This window comes from Triticum aestivum, chromosome 5A, assembly GCF_018294505.1.
Source record: "Triticum aestivum cultivar Chinese Spring chromosome 5A, IWGSC CS RefSeq v2.1, whole genome shotgun sequence".
Lineage (NCBI taxonomy): Eukaryota > Viridiplantae > Streptophyta > Magnoliopsida > Poales > Poaceae > Triticum > Triticum aestivum.
The window spans coordinates 14,155,753-14,178,934 of NC_057806.1; the positions used below are offsets into that span (position 1 = coordinate 14,155,753).

Sequence of the window (23,182 nt, forward strand, 5' to 3'; positions counted from 1 at the left end):
CTCCGCCTAGCATAGCTTTGGTCTTCTATGACTTTACTATCTACTGGCGTGTTTTTCTTTTTGCATGTGTCTATTGATATTGGCTATGTGCATTCTAATTATGCAAAGGTCGGGTGTATTCATTGTGTTTGTATCACCTTATGCTTCATTATGAATCAATCAAAACGGCCTTTTTCTGAAAAGCAGATACCTTCAGCGAAAGGCCGTTGCTTACCTTGATAAAACTTGGCAAGTGAAACGAAATTGTAGAGTGAAACACACCAATAGACCATTAACCCAAATTGGTTGCGCGTTTTAGGTCAACAACTCGGAAAGTGGTTAATTCGGGTCGTAAACTTGTTTATTTGAACAAATAAGGTGAAACCCAATTTGGGAGGGAAAAAGCCGGTCACGTGGATGCCATGCGGATTTCTGCACATTTTTCAAACCCGTGAAGTTTTCTTTTCCATCCAAGAACCCTTTTCAAATCCATAAATATTTCTTTAATCCACGAAATTCCAAATTTGTGAAAAAAATGTGAATTGTTTTCATTTAATAATTTTCTTTTTCAAATGCATGTACTTTTTTAAACTTCGTAAAAAATAAATTTGTAACATTTTTTAGTTCCGCAAAAAAGACAGTGAACATTCATCAACTTTATGTAGATTATTCTAGAACTTCATATTCTAGAACTTCATGTAGATTATTTTATTTCTTAGAAAATCAAATTCATCAACTTTTCCAAATATTTGAACCTTTCCAAAATCCTCGAACTTTTTCCAAATCCACGAAAACTTTTTCTAAACCCGCATACATTTTTTGAATATGTGAACAATTATACAAAATCATGAACTATTTCGAATTTACAAGCCATCTTTTTCAAATTTCATTAACATTTTTACCTAGAAAACCAGCCCTGTTTTTTTAAGAACAACATACCTATGCTATAGGAAAACAGGAGCAAAAAAATGAGCAAGCGGGTGGGAGCCATCTGTGAGCATTACTGGGCCGGGCCCATGCGGACGACACCCAGGTCGCTGGTTCCCCAAGTGGCGGTGAGCAATTAACCAATGGTTACCCCTTGGCTCCCACAAGGGTCACATTTTTGGCCTGAGAGTATGCCAAGTGGTGCGTCCAGTTGACGTCATGTGTCGCATGCTGATTGCTGAGTGCTCCCCCTGGATTTTGGTTCTTTTTTATTTTATTGTATGTGTTTTGGGGTTTTAGATGGGGTTTGGGGGCTTTTTTGGCTTTTTCTGGTTTTGTTTTTACTAGGTCTTGGGGTGGGGGTGGGGGGGATTTTTTTCTGCAAAGCACAACTTTGTTTCTCAAAAAAAAGTGCTCATGGAAACACAGATTTGTTTCTATGAGAATCATAACATGTGCTTTCACTAGAATCACGGGTTGTGCTTCCACGACGAGCATAACGATGCTTCTATGAGAAGTACAGATGCGCATATTGTGGTTTTAAAAGAATAGCATGTGCATCTACAAGTGTGCTCTTAAAAGGCACGGTTGTGCTTCTCATGTGCTTGTACGAGAAGCATAGTTGTGCTTTCATGAGAAACACATCCTTATTTCTGTGAGCAGTACGACCTATGCTTCTGCTAAAAAAAACACACAACATGTTCTTCTAGAAAAAGTGAAAATCGCAACCGTGCTTTTGGGCTTCAGACTTTTGCTTCCGGTTGTTTCAGTATAGTATTTTCGCTTGCATTTTTTTGATTTTCTTTTACTCGGATTTTTCTTTTGGTATTCCTTTTTTTCGTTATGGTTTTTCCTGGGGTTTTTCGGTTTTCTTTTCAAAAGGTTTGTCTAAACATATTAACATGGGATCTAATTTTAAAGATCATTACGCAAGAATTTCAAAGGTGAAAATGGTTCATTATTTGGACACACGATTCAAGAGATAAAATATTTAAATAGACAAATCTATGAAAAAATGAAAATTTCTCATGTTGTGACAAGTGATGCACATACAATGTGCCACTTTTTAGCATCACAGAAGGTGGGGAGTGACCGTTATAAGTGGTGCCTTAAGTGCCAATGAGGATGACTCGTGGATCTATACCTTGCTTATAGCGAGGTGTGTATCGCACTCGCCTATACCTCACAGATTATGGACCTGGCCCAACAATGTTGTTCTTTGGAAAAATCAGTATTTCAGCGAGAGGTTTACTATGTTTCCTTTTTTTCTTTTTTCTTCATACTTTTAGGTAACAACCATTATGCAATCTAGAGGCATTTAAAATATGATCATCATTTTAAAAATATGTCCATTAAATTTTAGTAAATGTTTATATGATGTAAAAAATGTTACATAATTTTTTTAGAAACTACTATCATTCAAAAAAATGTTCTGGCATCTAAAACAAATATTTAAATGTTACAAAAAATGGTTGTGACATTTGGAAAAATGTTTTTACAATTTAGAAAATATCACGTAATTTAGAAAAAGGTTTAGTACCATGCAAACAAATGTTTGCGTCATTTCAAAAAATATGTTCACTCATTTAATAAATACTAGCTATGCCCGCGCGGCGACGCGCCCCATCAATACATTACGTGTGTCGTGGTATTTTTATTTTGTGTGAGAATTTAGACCAAAAAATACTTTTATGCACATATGTTTGTAGTCACGGAAACGAAAGTCATGCATTGAAGTAATTTGAAATATATACATTTATCATCACCATATTTATATAGAAAGAAACACTCCAGAAATTTCGGAAGAAGCGGTGTCGAGAGTCTCAACACAACCACACCTGACGAATTTCGCGCGGGACGCAACTACGTGCATGGGAACATGTGGTCATATCACGCATCCATGAACACGTGGTCATATCATGCACCACGTTAGTTATCATGCAAAAGGTAGCAATGTAAGAAGCAAACCGACTGATCTCTACACCCACTAAGGGCATTTACAATGGGAGAGAGGCACTTTTTGGGGTGCTTAGAACATTATAAAAAAATTAACCAAGGAAGAAGCGCCGATGGAGAAGTCTGCCTACTGGAGCACTATCGTAGTCGGTTGAGGATCTGAGCGCTTGTTAGAAAGGATCACGTGAAAAAAAAGGAGGCCAGGCACCCGACGACTGGCTTGGCATCCATGCCAGCTAGAATCCTGGGAACGTTCAGGATTTTTACGAAACGACCAGCAATTGGAACCTAGCGCCTTATCTTAGCACCTGCATTGTAGATACCCTAAACAGTGAAACATGGATCACACATCAACAAACAATTGGCAATCCACCCAAGAAAATGTGCCCAACAAAATCCCTGAATAATTCAACATAGATTAGTCCAATGAACACAAACAGAAGTTCAAACACAAAAACCTCTTCGAAAAAGCGAATCAAAGATAGACATATTCATCGAATGATAAAAAATAAATTTTAGACAAACAAATACCATTTTGTAAATAATAACCAAATGGAGAAAACAGGCAGCACAAATAAAACAAACAAAATGGTACAATATGTGATTTCAATAAAAAAATGTAGAAGTTTTCACTAACCAAATAAAGCAATTGTATAATCAATTAACTAAATAGAGAGTCAAAGATAGACAGATTCATCGAGTGATAGAAGATTCATCAAGTGGTAGAATACAATTTTGACAGATAATTACATACCAATTTAAAATAATAACAAAATGGGAAAATTGTGCAGCACAAGTAAAACAAATAAACTGGTTACGATTTCAGTAAAAAAATGTTGGTAGAAGTTATTTCACTAACTAAATGAAGCAATTGTACAATCAATTAAGTGCAAATAGGCATTGAACAATCAGTTGTATCAAGTAATACTCCTATTATGAGAGAAATTGATACTTAGTGGAAGAGATCCATGAATGTTTACAGCAATCTACAAATCAGATTCAGACTTGGGGGAAAATTATGTCTAGAAACTACATTTTATACCAATTTATTTAAGGAAGACCATACGTGTCCAAGATTGTCTATTATCTAAGCACTAAGCAAGTTTGGGGCATGATTTTGCCGAGACCTCCACAGATGTCATTTCATCACAAAAATTGGCACGCATGTGAAAGATACATAAGTGTTTGTTGCCAAAAAGTTTCAGATTTTTTTGATTTCTAAAAAGATTGATTTTACTGTAGCAAAGGGTGCATGTGAGCTCGAGTTCACATACTCCATGCCCCTATACACACACACACACACACACACACACACACACACACACACACACACACACACACACACACACACACATATATATATATATATATATATATATATATATATATATATATATATATATATATAACTTCTAGAGTTGTAATCACACCAGGAATAAATAGAGTAAACAACAGCCACGTAACATGCCCATGTTTTTTTTTCTTCAAAGAAGTGTCAGGAGCTTTGTCATTTCTATTAGGACTAGCTGGATGCCCGTGCGTTGCCACGGAATGGCAAATAATATACACACAAATAGAACTCCTTAGTTGCCATTTGTATCTCCTTACCTAACATCCTTGCAATCAGATACTTACATGCAAGTGGTGTAAATGGTAAGGGATAAATGTAGGTCGCGCGCCGCTATTTTATCCTAGCTTATTTTTTGTCAACAAATAGGATGGAACAATCCTAGCTCCAATCACGTGTTGTATAAATTTATGCTAAAATAAATATTTATATCCAAGCACAAAACAATGCAAATTGCAGCTCACAATTTTGTAAGAAATATGGAGTATAATACATCATAAGTGGTACATGCTACGGGATCAATCAATTAGAACTAATATTAAACCAATCATTTGCTTGCTTTTTTCCTCAGTATCTTCAGAGGAAAAGAAGACAGATAGATAAACCAAATTTTGAGCTAGCTCCGTATCTTAATATAATGGGAGGTGGGAAGCAAAAAAGGAAAACAAAAAAGAAGGTACAGAAGCCTCACATCCAGGTTTTCAAGAGAGTGGCTTTGAAATGTTTCCATTAGTATTTCAATACAGCAACATGCAGTGCTCACATTCAAAATCAGAACAGAGTATATGAAATGCATAGCATGTCCATCACCACAGAAACGAGGCAAGGAATCAATCGACGAGGGCGTCAAACATAATACAAAAACTGCTGATAATATAAATGACACTAACAATAAAACTAATTCATACATATTTTTTCTTTCTCCTCTCTCAATGGCTATGATGTGAAATAATGCTCAAACTATTCACACATATAAGGGGAGAAGGTAAGGTCCTGAGTATAGCTATCAAGAAGATGGATATTTCTTCAAGGCAACTACAAACAATTAACTGTGTAACCTGCAGGGATAACACAATACTACAAATTATAAGATTTATTATTTGCGAACCACAATATCTAGCTTTGGATACTAAGAGCCAGTTAATTGCATGAGGTACATCCATCTTCTAGCAAGGCTCAGTGGCTACTTGAAAGCAGAACATGGCTGTTGATGCTGCCCTCCACCTCCAGATCCTTACCGAAACGAGATAGAATTGCATTAGTGTACAAATAATAATGAGAACACGATAAAAGATGCTTGGTCAATTTGCCAGTGAAACGATGCATATGGTATTTGACAGTCAAAATACAAGGTCTTTTGTACCTTTTTGCAGGGTCAATGTTGGTGTATGAAATATCAATACCTGGACACTAAATATGAGCTGGTAAATTTGTGCAGATAATAAAATAAACATGTGTATGAGCTGCAAATTTCTAGAATATAAACATACCTCTACATACATGCTGCTAATTTAACTAAGCAACACATTTTACGTTGAATGTAAGGAAACTTTACTGAAGTAAAACTGTTGGCAATCCTGTAGCAATAGTCACCACGCTTCAGTCGAGGATTAATTCATCACTAAGGAACCAACTCCACCAGCAGGATGATTTGCTGAACCCGCGATGACCAAATCCTAAAACTAAGCACAACGGGAAAGAAGCAAAAAAACAGGACACACATACGTTCTTGCCTTCTTGATGTACTTCATGGGAACGAGCTCCTTGATGTTCTTGTCCTTGACCAGCATCATGTCGTCCGCATTTGTTCCTGCATGCGTCCGCAGCTGTTAGGCCTTCGTGTCGTCCACACAGCCTATGATTACCCCTGGTATGCTCGCTCGTCCTTTCCATCACGCGTTGCCGCTGCAGCCCGTATATATGCAGCTGCTTCCCTACAGAATTGTCCAGGATGTGGCAGGGTGGAGTGAATAAATATATGGAACGACCAATTATATACTACTCCATGGAATCATGAACCATCCAGATGCCAATTTTGTATACCACGTAAATTAGAGAGATGCACATCCAGTCCAGGTTGATGCTGCTTATAGGATGTTAAGGATCTGAAACAGGAACCACTATCAGGGTCATAAATCAACCCTCTACAACCCTCTACTTTCAGGTAGAAACACAACCTGGGAACAAACAAAAAAGAGATGAATTCATATGAGAAGTTAGGTCAGGTAACACCTACTTCCTCTCTTCGTAGGCCGGTAGGCGGCGTCTCCCACGGCGTCGTCGTCATTGGCGCGATGTCCGTGATGCCGAAAGACGACCAGTGCCACGCGGAGATCGGGATCGTGCTTGCTCACGCCCTAGGGCGCGGCGTCCATAAGGCGGAGGCGCTCGACGTTGGCGACCTACACGGCTTGGAGCGTGTTGAGGCGCTCGTGGACGCCCGCTCTTGAGAAGGTCGGATTTCCACTGCCACCGCCGCCGCCGCCCTGTACCTACTCATCCTCCCTCTCTTTCTCCATCATCTCCTCCGGGCGCGTCATGGGTGGGGATGGGGGAGCAACCACATGAAAGGACAGAGAGGACGGAGGAAGGGGGTCACGATGGAGGGGATCGTGGGAGCCTCGTATGAGAGGATCGTGCGTGCGTGGGTTTGTTTACTCGTGGCGGCTATTTTAGCGCTGCTCTTTTTTTTCATTTGCGTGTTGAACGGGGGAGCGATCGTGGCCCTCGCCAGACGCGGAGAGTTTTTTTTCGTCGATGGTTATCGCTCGTGGGGTAGAGGTCGAACCATCACAACGACGGTAGATTACCCTTTAATAGTAGAGATGAGTGAGAAATAGTACATAATCAGACTACAGATACGGCAGGCTTTAAGAAAGCACACGAAAAGCGGCACCGATTAAAGAAAATAATATAGTCAAAACGACAGCGACAGGAGAGAGAAGCACACAGAAAAAACAATGTCGTACGGACTGTTCCCCAGCCAGTAAAAAACACTAAACTTACCAAGCAAAACTGTACGCTAGTTCAAAAAAGTTGAAACAAAAATATAGGCACACCACTCATTTCTACACAGCGATATACCAAAATAATACACGTGCCATATTCATATTTACCCATGGGTCATTTTCAGCCAAGTGGTTTAACCTTGGAGCAAAAACTTGGTTAGATATAGTGGTTTTGGTATGCTTGTGATATTTTAAAAAAAATGCGTATACAATGTAAAGATTTGCCCACGTGAATTTTAGAAAAGTTGGGTATCATCTATATCTATACCTCTACCTCTATACCAATATAAAAAGACCCAAATGGGCAGATCCAAACCATCTCGGCCGTCAAATCATGTTATCTAGCGGTTCAAATTGCTCCAATGTTAAGCACAAAACACGTTTAACGCTCTAATTATCCATCAGTGCCATTGGGTATAAACACGTTTTGACTCAACGCTATCCCTTGAAATTTGTCATTTAATTAATATCCTATCATTCCCGCGAAAAAATAATTGATATCTTACTAAATACCAACGTGCAATAGATATATCTTACCTAATATAACGTGCAACTAATATCTTACCTAATATAAACGTGCATTGCACGTACATTCGTTAAGAAAATGCTAGTAACTTTAAAAAAATCTAACACTTAACAAATATTTTGCATCTTTTAAATAAATAATAATGTTATTTATGAAAAAAATTCAATGTGTGTTAAAAATATATTCATAGTGTATCCAAAAAAATGTTCAATGTGAGAAGTGTCTACAAATTGGCTGCTGCTGGGCTCCCCCAGATGGCCCAGAACCCATCAAATTCTTCTAAAAATCCAAATGATCGTAGCATATGGGACCTGATCTGGAAAGCCAAAGTCCCCGGGAAGATCAGAAATTTTGGATGGAGGGTGGCTACGAACACGCTCAGGGCCGGTCCTGAGTTTTCGGGGGGCCGGGGCGAAACTAGAATCCGAGGGCCCCTAAATATAAACATCAAACTAATAGAATTTGAACTTTGAAAAACTTTTCTCTACATAAACTTTGGTGCAACTTTTAAGGTTTTCGCTAGTTCATCACATCACAAACAAAATATACATCCCCCTAAAAAAATACAGTACGGCCCATTAATGTTTTCTATAAAACAAAATGGTATGGGAAGTACAGTCACTTTGATCCCTAAGCTCACAACATTAGCATGGTTTTTCTCTTATACTTTGTTGCGGTCCTAGTTAATAATACAACAAAATTAACCACACCAACGTCCTAAGATTTAATTATATAGCGTATTTTTTACCTATGTTCTATATTTCGTTTATTACTTTCCTCGAACTGAAAGTAACTTCACTTGGCAAGAACAGGCAAACACTATTTATCATTGACCAATTTAATCCGGCCAAGAGGCAGAAAATTTAAAATCTACGATACTTTTATTGTATAAAGAATTTACATGGTAGTATCTGTTTACTTGCATGCGACAGATGTATGGCTCATCCCCAAATTGAGCCCTCAAGCCGTCCATGGATTTCTCCCCATCCTCCAAGGACTGAAGACAACACTCAAGACGACCTTTGGTTCGGCTTGAACAGGCACGGCCTACGAGCTATGATCTCGCTGAAGTCGTACGCCGCCCCTGAAGACCTGCATCTGGCCAAGGTAGTGGATGGGCACGGCGAGGTCGCTGAAGACTTGCAACGCGGTGTACTCTTTCGGCCCGCCGGAGGGGGGCCTTGGAGTTGCCGTACCCCGCATATCTCGATGTGTGGCGCCCGATGGGCCGATGATCTCGGGCGCGCTAGATGTGAACAACAAGCGCCGATGGATGAAAATCCGGAAGACGGCGACGCGCAATGGAAATCCTGTAATCAAGCGTCGCCATTACAGGCAGAGTTCTCGCTGTGGCTTACGATGTTTGTTGGGCCTCGATGGAGATCGTTGAATCAATGAAAAACTGGTGCCTACACTACTTTGGGCCAACAAAGTTGGGGGGCCCTCAGTTTCGGGGGCCCGGGGCAGCCGCCCCCCTGCCCCCCCTCAGGGCCGGGCCTGAACACGCTAGCAACAAAGGAAAACAAGTGGAAAAGAACTCTGGAGACGGACGCCATTTGTAACATCTGTGGGAATGGTATTGAGGATGAGTACCATGCAGTGATCATGTGCACAAAGAGTAGGGGCCTAAGAGCAGCCATGAGAGAATCCTGGAATCTACCGTCGGAAAAAAAAATTCAGGCACACAGGTGATGATTGGCTACAAGTGCTCTTGGACTCTGTTAATGAGGACATGCGAGCAAGAATCCTTTTGCTTATCTGGCGCAGCTGGTTTCTCCGGGAAGATTGTGTGCGCAATGACGGTAGGGAAACAATCGGACGGTCGGTTCACTACCTGACACAGTATGAGGAGGAGCTGAGAAATGCAGAAACTTCAGTTGAGTGGACGGGAGGGAAGAACACCTGTGTCAGGGATTGACACATACCCAGGATATAATGTGGAGCCCTCCAACGCATGGTACTGTCAAACTCAACACCGAACACCGATGCGGGTTTTTTGGCCGAAACAGGTGAGAGTTGTGCTGGTGCTGTTGCCCGTGGTTCCAGGGGCTGTGTACTCTTCTCTTGCTGCAAAAAGCTGCCTTTATGCAGTAGCATGGAAGAGGCCGAGGCCAGAGCCGTTCTTGCTGGCATCAAGGAGCTGACCAAGTTTTCAAATGGCCGTGTAATCATTGAGACGGACAACCAATTCATTGTCAATGCAGACTCCCAGGCGCTGCCCCTACTACGGAACCATGATGGGTATCCGTCAGGCCATGAGTTCCTTCTCGGAGAGCTCTGTGAGATACGCGGAGAGAAGCAGAAACTCCCTGGCTCACAATCTGCCAGCACTGACTAGGAGTGCTGGAGATATTCGGTTGATTGCAGATGTCCCGACTAGTTTACGATCCCTTCTGATATCTGAATATCCTAGTCTTTCCGAGTAGGCCTGTCTACTTCAGATCTCAAAAAAAAAAATGTTCAATGTGCATTTACCAAATAACGTGTATTTCAGAAAAATGTTCAGCGTATATTTGAAAATTACTCAACCTATATAAGAAAAATGTTCAACGTATATTTTGAAAGAAGTTCACATGTATTGAAAGAATGTAGGAAAATTAAAAACAAACAGGAAAAAAACAAAAAACCGATGATAACGAATGAAAAGAAAAAGAAAACATGAACCTAGAGAACCACCCACCATGAAAATCGCCTTAAACCCGGATTGGAGAAGAAATCGCTTGTAAACCGTTATAGTTGTCTCGTACTGAAACAATTGTTGTTCTCGTCCACCGTACGGCGGCGACCAAATTCTAGGTGCTAGAGGCGAGTCTAACATATATCTTGCAGTAAGCGTGCTTGACTCGGATCAATTTGAGAATGGATGACTGACTGAGAAGTTCATACTGGGAGCGCACAAGGACACTGTGCAAAAGGAAAACTAGTGTTGCTCTGTGAGCCCAGTCTAGATCCCACCAAACGGAAGGGCCAAGAACCTGTGGTTGTGGTCGGGGAATACACGAGGTATCGGTACATGTGTGACTTCATCAATAACACAAGAGTTGAGGGCAACTCCAATGCAGTTCACCAGAATGGGCATCACCAAATGACACGTTTGGACGTGTCCACAAATAGAGATAGGGGGAGGCCATCCAAGTGTAGTTACCAAATGTTCCCGCTTTTCCTCGAAAAATGAAATAAAATTAAACCAAATGTCCGCCTTGATACAACCTTACTTTAACAAATGTCTCTAAATTAATAGCAATTCAATCATACAATTTAAATCCGAAAGAATTGGATGTTCCACCAGTTTTTAAAATTCATCGATCTCAAAACCACAAGAACCAGTGCCAAATACCTCACTCCTCAAAAGTGGCCTTCATCTCAAGCTTCCTCTCCTTGAGCTCGGACTTCTTCATAGGCACATATCAATCCAGTTGCTATGCCCATTGAGCGTCATCCAACAATGCATCAATATAAAGGCTTGCTCTCGGTTGTTTGGTACAACGTGCATGCCCGTCTGGACTAGACAATGATGTGATCAACAAATTACAACGTTGAGGAAAATAATTACAGGACCAACCCGTAGAGTAACAAGAAGCAAAACTTGCAAAGCTCTACGAGTGACACATTCATTATCGACCGTCTTTGCACTTGTGCATGCACACTGCAATACTTGTTGATGGTCTTTTGAATGGTGTAACATCTATGGAGTAGCGACTTTGCATCGCGATCACAGATCACTTCCATGTTGTAGGGTGCGTATTGCTTTTGCTTATTAAACCAAACATGCACACTTTTTCAAAATGCAGCATTTCCCCTCATGCCTTGAAACTCCGCACTTGTGGCCAACCAGCCTCACACACAACAATCCATCCTCCTTCACCAACTACGCATTCATCATATTTCCTTCAACGACAACAATGACAACGCCAAAATATTCTGCTATGGCATCGAATACTTGTTGGGTATGGCATCCACCATGGATGGCGTCAACATGGGAATATGGTACCTAGGCGCTGATGGAATCCGAGGTGGAATGGCAGCGTAGGCCTAGGTGTGCAGGCGTCTGGCTAGAGTGGCAGAGGTTTGGCAAGGCCAAGGCGGCGGGCAAAGTGGTGCAATGGCGGTGGCGGTCATGGGAAGATGGTACCTAGGCGCTGATGGGATCCGAGGTGGAATGGCAGCGTAGGCATAGGTGTGCAGGCGTCTGGCTAGAGTGGCAGAGGTTTGGCAAGGCCAAGGCGGCAGGCGAAGTGGTGCAATGGCGGTGGCGGTCTCCGAGGGTGCAAATACAGAGCATGGGGGAGGGACGAAGTGGGGACAAAAGGGCTCCGGATGGGGTATTTGGATAGGCCGATGGTGTCGGAGCCCAATATGGTGGATGTCAGGACTTCCCCAAACCTCCCCAGTTTGGTTCCAATTCACGGAAATCCGAACACCTGGCCTGGTCCCGAGAATTTTGATGACCCCGTTTGATGGCAAAATAATGAAAGGTCGGGCAGGCGATTTGGTGATCCACGTTGGAGATACCCTGAGTGGGACTTTGTTAAGCTAGAAAATTGCTTCACACCAATGGATATTTAAGGCATAGTATAAAGAAGATTCCACTGTGAACGCGGCGCCAAGAGGATTTCTGCTCATGGCATTACGAGCACACTGGGGTCTTTACGGTCCGTTCAGCATATCGGCTTCTAGTACATACCCAGAAACGAAGAGAAGTTGCGGCGACGACGGATGATCCACGAGGGATGAGTAGTTTAAAAGTGCCGTCCCCTACTCCCGTCTTACTAAAGTGCTCTAGTCGGAAAAAAATTGTGGCCTCGAGTGCTATTTAGAGTTACAAAAAAATCTTGGCTGAAGAAAAATGATGGTTCAAATTAAACAATTTTGAACGCTACCGCTTCTTTGAGAAATTTCAGAGAACAATGTTGAAGCCTCAACTTATGTCTAATGGCCCTTCTTTATAGACATCCCCCTCAGCGTAAGTCAATTAGTTCCAACAAGATCCTGGATTTGCCCTCATTAGTTACCTACTAAAAAAAGAGCTAAATGCATCAGTAGGACATTTGCTTCTTGTTTCATCATGTCGAAAGAAATTCCCACAAAGCTTCGCTCGACCACATCACACGTTGGAGTACACTTTCAGAGAACTGCTGGTTCTTAGGAAACAAGAGGGACCAACATTTCTCTGATCTCATCAAAGAGCAAAAGGATGTCCCCAGCTGCCACGGTGGTATCTCGATGCTGGCAAAACCGCCCGCCCAGGTCAGTAAATCATTGGAGATGGAGCATTCAAAGGCGAGGTCGACGGCTGCAACATCAGGGAACCCTACTTAGATCCAGACATCCAATGGACTCAGCATAAGCAGCAGCAAGTGGACCGGGATACCGAACTACTGCCGGTTCACCTTTTCAGTTCCATCTTGTTTCCAGATTTCAGGACTAGAACATATATAAAAGGTAGTAATTATAGCGAAAAAGATGATATGCAGAAGAAATTTCTACCTTATGAGAAAAACAAATAACATTGCAAGTTCATGAAGTAGGGGAGATTTATTGATACTTCTATTTTTAACTCATCTGTTCCCATGCAAGGGGATATACTCTATCATGTTGTACATGAATATTGTGACACACAATATGTTTACAAAAATCAGAATTTTCTGCACTCAACATATTACTTATGGAAGCAAATTCTAATGGAAATAATATCTGGAAGGAGGGGGGGGGGGGGGGGCACTTCATATTCACCTTATTAAAACACTTCGGGGTAACATAGAACATATCCTACTGGTGTCATTTCAGCCAGGATTCCAACTCACTAAGTTGCTGCATGAAGATTGTTACCTTGTTTGTAACCCTCGTTATGCTGCAGTCACAGGAAACATGTGCCCTCTTTTCAGAGTCTCCGAAGGTGTTCGGTTCAGCTGGCACCCCACAAAGGGCAAGCACAACACTGAAATCCAAGATGCCATTATTGGCTTATGAAGGATTATACAAATCGCACATAATTTTTGAAAATACCTGACAAATATACAGCAGATGTGGTCTCTTGATCATATCCACCCACAGCTTTCAAGTCTAACATCTTGTCCAAGTAGGTACAGTTCGAGAATACCTACTCGCAGAACTGCAGAAACTGCTGTAGTTTGATCAGGTACAGTTTGAAAACAATTATTTAACCCATAGCTAGCATCTTATGTAAGTATGCCAATAGTAACCTATTCCTGCACTGCAAATAAAAGTTCTGAAGTTCCCATCCTGGCTCTGAAAAGAACAAACCATGCACATATTTCTATCTCTGCCATATTTTGCTAAAATGATTACTTACCATATAAAATAGGCGTTAATACACCCAAATAAGAGGCAACTAATTAAAAACTGCAAGCTTGCCTTCCTTTATTCCTTCCTCTCCACAATACAACTTTAAGAAAATTGCTGAAATTAACAAAGACTACTAATATCGACTACAAATTATTATTACATTAAAGTTGGAGCACCAGATTGTTCCGTTACAGCTGCAAGCAATCTTGGCATTGGGGGCACATCAATCTCCTGTTGACCCTCGAGAACCCGGACCACTTCACCCATTGTCGGGCGATCAAACTCATTATCTTGGATGCACCAACCTGCAACTTTGCAAACCCTTTCAGCCTCTTCCAAGTTGAAGTCACCATGTAACTGTGGATCCACCAAACTCTTCAAATCTCCGCCATGAAGCTTGCTGATGGCTTGGACAGGGAAATATTTAACATTCTGGTTACCGCTGCTGCTAGCGTTGTATGATTCTTCAGGTGAGGAATTCCTCCTCCCAGATATGATTTCCAACAAAACCATGCCGAAGCCGTAAACATCAACTTTCGGTGTGATTGCCACTCCGGTAAGCCACTCTGGGGCAAGATAACCTGCAGTGCCCCTGAATGAAGTCAGAATTCGGCTGAAATCCCTTCCCACAAACGCTGCCAGCCCAAAGTCTGCAACTTTAGGAACAAATGATGTATCCAGAAGTATGTTCTCCGGCTTAATATCGCAGTGTATGATGCACTCACGACAACTCTGATGCAAGTAGGATAATCCTCTAGCAACTCCTAGGGTTATCTGATATCTGGTGTTCCAACTCAGGACGGCAGCATCAACATTGCTCTTCTTAAATAGATGACCATCAAGAGACCCATTAAACATGTGTTCATACACAAGTAATCTGTGGTTGCCTTCGCAGCAGAAACCAATCAATTTGACTAGGTTTATGTGCTGGATCAGTCCAATTGAGCTCACCTCGGCCCTGAATTGCTTCTCTCCTTGACGGTCACCATCAAGCTTTTTCACTGCTATAGTAATCGTCGAATCACTTAACATTCCCTTGTATACAGAACCAAAACCACCACCTCCAAGCTTTTCTGAGAAGTTTTTAGTAGCACTAACTAATTCAGTGTATCTGAAGGCTATAATTCCACCAGCACTACCTTGATTGCCGTATAAAGGCAAACCACACCACTTGAATTTGTTCCTCCAATCAGTAACAACAGCATGAGCATTAGTAACCCAAAACCAATAATACTTGCAGCAGTAAAAACTCCGACGTTTGGTTTTCTTTTCTTTTTTCTGGAACCTGGCAGCAAATCTTTGGTGGCAAGGCGAAGGTAAAGAACATCTTCAGAATTATTATCAATGCCATCATTCAGATTTAAACTAAACAATTCCCCATGCCAGACAGAGCATCTGCTATTGCTATAGGAATAAGCAGTGCAGGAGCAGGAACCGAGACATGCTTCTTCACATCTGCTCTGAGTGGTAGCAACATCTATTATTTGCGGGTTGTAGGGCAATTGAACTTGAGCAATGGGGTGGAACATGTCTGATGAACTTGTCATGTTTTTGCTGTTACCACTAGTGCTGCAATGTAACGGTGTGTTTCTGATACATCCTCCTGTTCGATCCTCAAACTCCCAATCCTGCGGTGACTTATGGGAGAAGCTCTCCATACAGTCACAGGGTGGATGTGCAATGCCATTGCAGACCGTGAAAGGTCCGCATGTAGCAGGTGGGCTGCAGGGATCTGCAGGCTCAGAATATATGGTTTGCCAGGACTGGTTGGCTTGTGACCAAATATTCAGTTTGACCTGACCAGAGATGTCTAGTGAGACAAACATGGAAGTTGATGATTCATCCAGTAAAGTGTACGTGTAGTACTCCTCTTGGTTGTTATCGACATATATTGGGTTAATCAAACCTTTGGTCCGGGGATCCAAATCTAGTAATGACTTGAGTACTGGTATCAAAGATGATGATCCCGTGGTTGCATAAGTCAGATACTTTACCAGGGGGTTGTTGCTGCGCTTGAGGACAATCCCGCTGGTGTCTTTTAGTTCAATGCTGTATGAGCCAAGACCCAGATCAATGAGGCTCTTTTTTGATATGTACTGGCGACTGAAACCAGTGACCTTGTTACGGCCCAACTTGGCGCCAGGAAGCCTGATATCTGTTGGGTAGTCGAAGCTCTGCCACAACATCTCTTGGCTATTTACGAGTAGGGCAAGGTTTCCACTGTTCAAGAGAACAACGGAGCTAGAGGTGGTGGTGTTTATGCTACTGTTTTTCCTATTGACAATGTGAGTGGACCAAACTATGGATTCAGTTTTGGCGGCATGGTTTACGATGACAAGATTGCCATCGCTTGATATCTTGAGCTGTGTTAGGTTGACACTAGGGTTGGTGATGGGCTGATCCCTATTAGCAACCCACACGGTAGTGAAAACTGGGATCTTATTGAACCATATGCCAAGGTACCAGCTGGAGCTGGGGGAGGTGGCATTGTGGGACGACTTACTGATGCCGCTTGCTGCTGGCTGGAAGAAGCCGAGGGCAAACTTGCCGTTTCTTGAGACGAGCTTGCCACCGACGGCGAGTGCTTGGCCTGCCGTGAGAGAATCTTCATATGCAGCTACAGAGAAGCACCAAAGAGGAGTGTACAAGAGGAGAAGCCCGAATAGTATGTAGAGGGGAGGCATGCTGAAGAAGAGTGAATAATTTAGAGAGGAAGAGTGGATGTATATATAGAATGGAAGGCCAAGTGTTCAGCTGGCTGAAGCTGACGGGGAAGTCCACTTGGGGTCAATTAAGTTCACATTGGAACAGAATAGCCATAAATACAATGCAGTGCTACTCCCTCCTTCCATCTATATAGGGCCTAATGCGTTTTTCGAGGCTAACTTTGACCAAATACTAAAGCAATACTCCCTCCGTTTCTTTTCACTCCGCATATAAGATTTGGTCAAAGTCAAACTACACAAAGTTTGACAAGATTTATATGAAAAATATGAACATCTACAATACTAAAACTATATAGTATGAAAATACGCTACATGGCATCTGATAATATTGATTTCATATTGTGAATGTTTATATTTTTTTAATATAAAGTTAGTCAAATTTTACAAAGCTTGACTTTGACCAAACCTTATATGCGGACTAAAAAGAAACAAAGGGAGTAATATATGACATGCAACTTACACAAAGCACACTGTTAAATTCGTGTGTGAAAGAAGCTTTCAATGATATAATTTTCACATTGTGCATGTCATGTATTATTAATCTTGACAATAGTCAAAGACGGTCTTAAAAAACACATTAAACCCTATATAGATGGAAGGAGGGAGTACCATAATTGCAAGGCAGGACTTTCAATGGACCATGGTCAGGTCAATCATGAGGCCTCCATCAAGCTCACTGTTCACCAATCAGTGAGCTTCAAACCAGAAAATATACCTCACATATTAGAGCGATATCTTCGAATATAACCTTTCTAAACCCACAAAATATTTGCTTCAACGCATGGTTGAGCATTAAAAATGCAAATTCAAGGCATATCAACAACAAAAGGTCCCTCCCTGAAAAAGCGCCATCACAGAAATACAAAAATGTTGAGCTGAAGTCGGCAAACTTAAAACACAAAAAAGAGAGCTCGAGAAAGAGCACAAATTAACAAAAAGGGGTGGTGCTAGTGCCAATATCAGACTCACAACTTTAGTACAGAAATTCAGCTTATGCTTAGATAAGCTTTGGGACCGTCCCAGGCTAGGAGAATAGGTAAGTGCACCTTAGCTGGTCTGCGAGGACTTGCATGGTCATTGGTCAAGTCAATCACGAGGACTTAGCATGGTCATTGGTCAAGTCAATCATGAGGCTTCCAGCAAGCTTACCGTTCACCAACCCTCATGGCAATGGCTTCAATGAGCATGGCAGGCTGGCATAATAGGGGACATGGCAACACCCAGAAAAGCAGGTAATAGAACTCTGTTTTTGAGAAATAGAAAGAATCATCAATATAATGGTAGACGTAATTTGGCAATGTCGGTAAATCATAAATAAGTAACAGTGAGGGAGCTTCCTTCTATATCTCCTACAACTGGAAGTGTACATGTCAAGAACCCTCATGGCATGCTATTTGTCAAAAGATGAGCCAACAAGGCAATGGCCTAAATGATCATGGTATTAACCTAAACCAGAAAGAAAGACCTCACTTATACGAGGGTTATATTCTACAAATACAAATTCCACATATGTACAAAAGCTCCCATCTCTTTAGGACTGATATTTAACTTCTACCTAGACAAGCTATGGCACCATCCTAGGCTCATTGGACCATGGTCCAACCAAGAAATCAGATTCATCGATCCCTCTCATTAGGTCGATCACATGCCTAGTGTGAAGGCAGTCAATTCTCCTTCTTGGTAAACTTGAGTGCGAATGGTTAATCTACAAAAGGTCAGAAAGAAACCACCTAACAGGCAAGCTTATTTTTTTTATAGCATGGCCATGTTCAGGATAAAGGAAAATACAGCATACATCGACATCTAAAAGCAGAGCGCCCATAGAATAGGCTGCCTCCTATCCCAACTCCCAAGTCTGAAAAGAACACCTGAACTATCACTTGTACTACATTTTTATCGAGGACGAAGCGAACCTGCGGAGGAGAAGGTGGTCGATGAGGATGGTCGGGGTCGTCGTAGAGGTGAGGTGAGGTGCGCGTCGCTCCCCATCCGCCTCACCACGCACGACGCCCGCTTGCAGGCCGAACATCGCTCGCCGGTAATACCATCTCCGGCCGCCGCGGCGAGGCCGGCTGGGAGGCGACGGCGGAGGGTCGGAGAAAAAGAGGGGCGCGCCTGACGGCAGGCTCGCCCACGAGCAGCTACAAGGAGCCGGTCGTGGGCTGGCCCAGGAGAGACGAGTCGCGCTCAAGTCATGCCCACGTCACACTAATTTATGTTTCCTTATTTTCATTTTTTTGTTAGAATAAATATATTTTAAAACTTAAATTTTACTTTAAAAATAAAAAATGTGATTTGTGTAGTGCACCATACAGACGTAGGCGTTTATATATGTGCGTACACTCAACCTCTATGAACACACACGCATATCCTACCCCTAGGAGGATCTCCGAGAGACTGAGCTGACATGTTTTCTTGAGATTGACGATGTCACCACACACACTTCGTAGTCGATGGGAATATCTCCTCTTGAACGCGCAACATCATTATCCTCCTAACCATCCAACCACAAGTTGGTTCGCAAAAAAAATGTTAACAGGTATAAAAAATGTTAGCGCGATTAAAAAATATACATGACAATGAAATAATGTTTCTGTGATTCAAAAAAGTGTATGTGAACTTCTTGAGAAATGTGTATATAATGTAACAGGAATGTTGTGCGTAGTATAAAAAATGTTTCATACCATTTAACAGTGTACATGACATTTTAAATAAATGTTCCTGTGCTGAAAAAAATTGTGACATTAAAAATCATGTACTTTAAGAAAAAATTTATTACCACTAAAACATGTTTCAAAGATTTGAAAAAATGTTGGCCATGTATCCAAATAAGTGTTCAAAATGTATTGAAAGAAATTTGTACATCATTTATTTGAAAAATATTCAGTTTGTATCAACAAAATGTTTTACGTGTACAATAAAAAATGTATGTTGTGTAGTAAAAAAGGTAGCCATGTGTTTTAAAAAACAAAACCAACAAAGAAAACAAACAATGCAAAGAACCAAAGAAAAATGAAGAAACCAAGAAATAAATAAAGAAAAACAATTTATAACAAAGAAAAAGCAAGAAAGAGATAAAGACCAACGTATAACAAGGATAAAAGGAAACCAAACAAAACCGGTGAAAATAAAGAAACCAAATTATAATGAAGGAAAAAACCCAAAGATAACTGATGAAGAAATTTAAAAAGGTAAAAAAGACACTCGATATTTCCATGTTTATGTTAATATTCTTCGTAGTGTTGGGTGAAGTGCACCACTTAATTTTTGCCTATTTCGACATGAAGGGTATTACTATCTAGATGAAGCGGGGAACGAAGGTATTGCGGTGAGAAAAGCTACCTAACTCCTCGAGACTCTGCTAAATCCGTGTGATGGTGGGATGTGGAAGTACGGATGTAAATGGTACAGATAGTTTTGGTTCCGAATCCGTTTTTAAGGATATTATACGCACTTGCACGAATCCGCCGATATGGACGCGGATATGGATTTTGACAAACAGATATCCGTGTATTCTGTATTTTTTGCAGATTATCCGAGGTTATCAAATAGGACTATCTGATAAATTTGCCATTAACAAGCCCAAATACCCAATTAGCCTGCTAATTAGAATCACCACATATAAAATTGTTACTGTATTCGTGTGCGTTATGACATCAAACAGCTAGACACACTCCAGCGTTATGTGGTTGGAAAAAATTGTGTTCATATTTTTTGGGTACTAGAAATAAAATCATGTCTCATTGCACGTATGACTCGATATTTTCTTACCCGTTTTCGGCTCGTGTCCGATCTGCTCCGAACCCGGAAAAAATATGATAAAGGATATGGGAAAAGCATTATCTGATCCGACCCGATCCACAGTAGCTACTTATCTTCCCTTTCTGATCATTCGGTAGGGGAATAATGGAGATCCCCATTGGCCACGTCCACGAGGAGACTCTTAATCATCATTGCCATAACCTCAATATGGGGAGGAACCGTGGTTAGGTTGCATGCACGCAGATCTGCCCCGAGACGAAGGTTGCCCCCGCGTTGATTTGCTCGTTGATCTTCACTCCAATCGAACCGCGATGATCGCTTAGCAAGACATGCATGGGACACCAATGACGGAGATTGACCCGAAAAATCTTGAGGTGGGGGATCCCAAGCTAACCATCCAAGCACTATATATGGTAACAGGGATACAAGGTTTTACCTAGGTTCGGGCTCTCCGAGGAGATAATACCCTACGTCATGTTTGTTTTTATTACATTGGAGTAGATACAGAGCACATATGACTACCTAGAGATCATAATGTGTCCTCTACGAGCCCAACCCCTCAATTTATATAGATACCCGGGGTCTAGGATTACAACATCCTAGTCGGTTACATATGAGGAAATTGAGTCTTAGATGAATCCAACATCTTGGAGCACACGACAAGTCTTATAGAGTCTCCCGTTTATGCGTCACGGGCCGCTCGATGTGGGCCACTCCCGAACCGACAAAGGGGCCCTTGCCCCGACCCACCAGGCTGAGAGACGACGTTGTGAGAGGCCCCTGGATGGGACACCATCAGGGGGGTCGGTCGAATCGGCGACAAAGCTGGCGGCACTAAAGACGAAGATCTATCCCAACACGTAGATAGCGTCGGATCCGATCATAACTCCCATCGAGTTGCGATGATCACCTAGCACGGGAACATTTAGGATCACCTAGCACGAGCACCCACCACTATCGGAGCTAATTTCGATAGATCTCTCGGTAGGGGATCTTGAGTTAGGCGTCTTGGGACGATGGTAACAAGAATACATGATTTTACCCGGGTTCAGACTCTCCGAGGAGATAAAACTCTACGTCCTGCTTATGTTTTATTGTGTTTGTGTGAACTGGCGTGGTGAGAGACCCCTCACCCAGGACACCATCAATGTTAGCACTAGAAAACATGCCAAAAAAACATTTTAGCATTCTTTTGGCATGTATTTTGCACATAAAAACATATCGCAGCAAGAGGTACAAGATAATTATACAGAACAGTCTATTCTAGTATTTTTTTTTTGTCTAAAGTGTGAATGCTTAATGTTTTAAACAGTTGTCAAACACACAAATTTGGTCTAAGAGGCCACTAGAGTAGACAATCCCATGTCCAAAGTCCAAACTAACTAAATCCCACACCTGTCCCCGCCCCACCACTCATTGCACTGCCATTTATATCTTCTTCAAGTTTATGCTCGGCTAGATACTCGATCGCTCAGTCCACTTCAAGATCTATGTGACTGCAGGTGGGACCTCCTGTTGTGGTTTTTTTTTTTTTTGCGTTGTGGGCTTTTTGTGAGTGCTCTTGAGAGTTGGGTTGTGGGATGTCCAACTGATTATTTATTCAGTGAGGTATTCTAAAAGAACAGTGAGGTTGAATCATCTATTTGCTATGAGTTGGCGGGTCCACGGGATGGTGTGTTTTTGATCCACAATGGTTGGTATTTTCTTATAACTAGTAAGCTTACACGATAAAATTCACGTATATAGAAAATAGTCTAAACATAATAGTTAAAACTATTACAAACGAATTTGCTCTCTCCCTCCCTCCCTCCCTCTCTCTCTCTCTCCCTCTCTCTCTCTCTAATGGAACATGATACAGTAAATGTGACCCACCGCTCTTGTTATGTTCAATTCGTTCCATCCCATTGTTGTTCTGTTACCACCTAGCTGTTCACAATGCATTTGTATGAAGTTGCTCAATCCCTTTTGTTGAAAGACAACGCAATCCCACTAACAGATGCAATGCAAATGTGAAACAGAGTCCAAGGTAGGTAGTCTACAGATTAGAAATAGTTGAGCTTCAGAACGCAAGGCAAACTTACTTGCTTAAGGACCGGGGGCGGCGGGGCAGAGGCCAGGCCAAGCTGAGCGGGAGCGCGACAGGCGGCTCCGGCGACAACCTACGAGGAAGGGGCGCGGGGCGGGGCGGCTCCCGCTCTAGCGGCGGCCCGCGGCGGCTCTAGTGGCGAGCGGCGAAGGGCGACGGCTCCAGCAGCGAAGGGCGGCTCCGTCTAATGGTTGCGGGAGTTTGCGAACGGCGCGAGAGGAGGAGGGCGAGAGGTCGTGTGAGCGTTTTTTTTTAACGACGGACATGGGTTAGCGATAGATGGTTTGTTGGATTAATGCATGGTTTGCAGCGTTAAACACCGAAGGATTAAGGACCATTAGATCTTGCTGATGGATGGATCTGATTGTTTGAATCTGCCATCTCTCTTCCTTTTATAGGGGTAATAGATAGATAGATTATATAAAAAGAATATATCCTACCTTAAATTAAAAATACCCCATGTGTGTTCTCCACATGTACAAAGAGCCTTCTCCGAGTAGAAGAAAAAAGTTTAAGAAAGAGCACCCATTTACACATACCTTATTTTCATTTTCAGCG

General features: G+C 41.9%; 1 long non-coding RNA gene and 1 pseudogene across 1 annotated transcript; both read right to left on the reverse strand.

Annotated features, from left to right (window-relative positions):
- Window positions 1-5,062: 5,062 nt before the first annotated feature.
- Window positions 5,063-6,880, reverse strand: LOC123106349 (uncharacterized). The gene is made up of 3 exons (XR_006451305.1): window positions 6,447-6,880; window positions 6,254-6,315; window positions 5,063-6,144 (listed from the first exon to the last, which is right to left on the reverse strand). It is a non-coding gene; the product is annotated as an uncharacterized lncRNA (long non-coding RNA).
- Window positions 6,881-13,987: 7,107 nt separating this feature from the next.
- On the reverse strand, window positions 13,988-16,896 carry LOC123102020 (G-type lectin S-receptor-like serine/threonine-protein kinase At2g19130; annotated as a pseudogene).
- Between the last annotated feature and the right edge of the window lie 6,286 nt (window positions 16,897-23,182).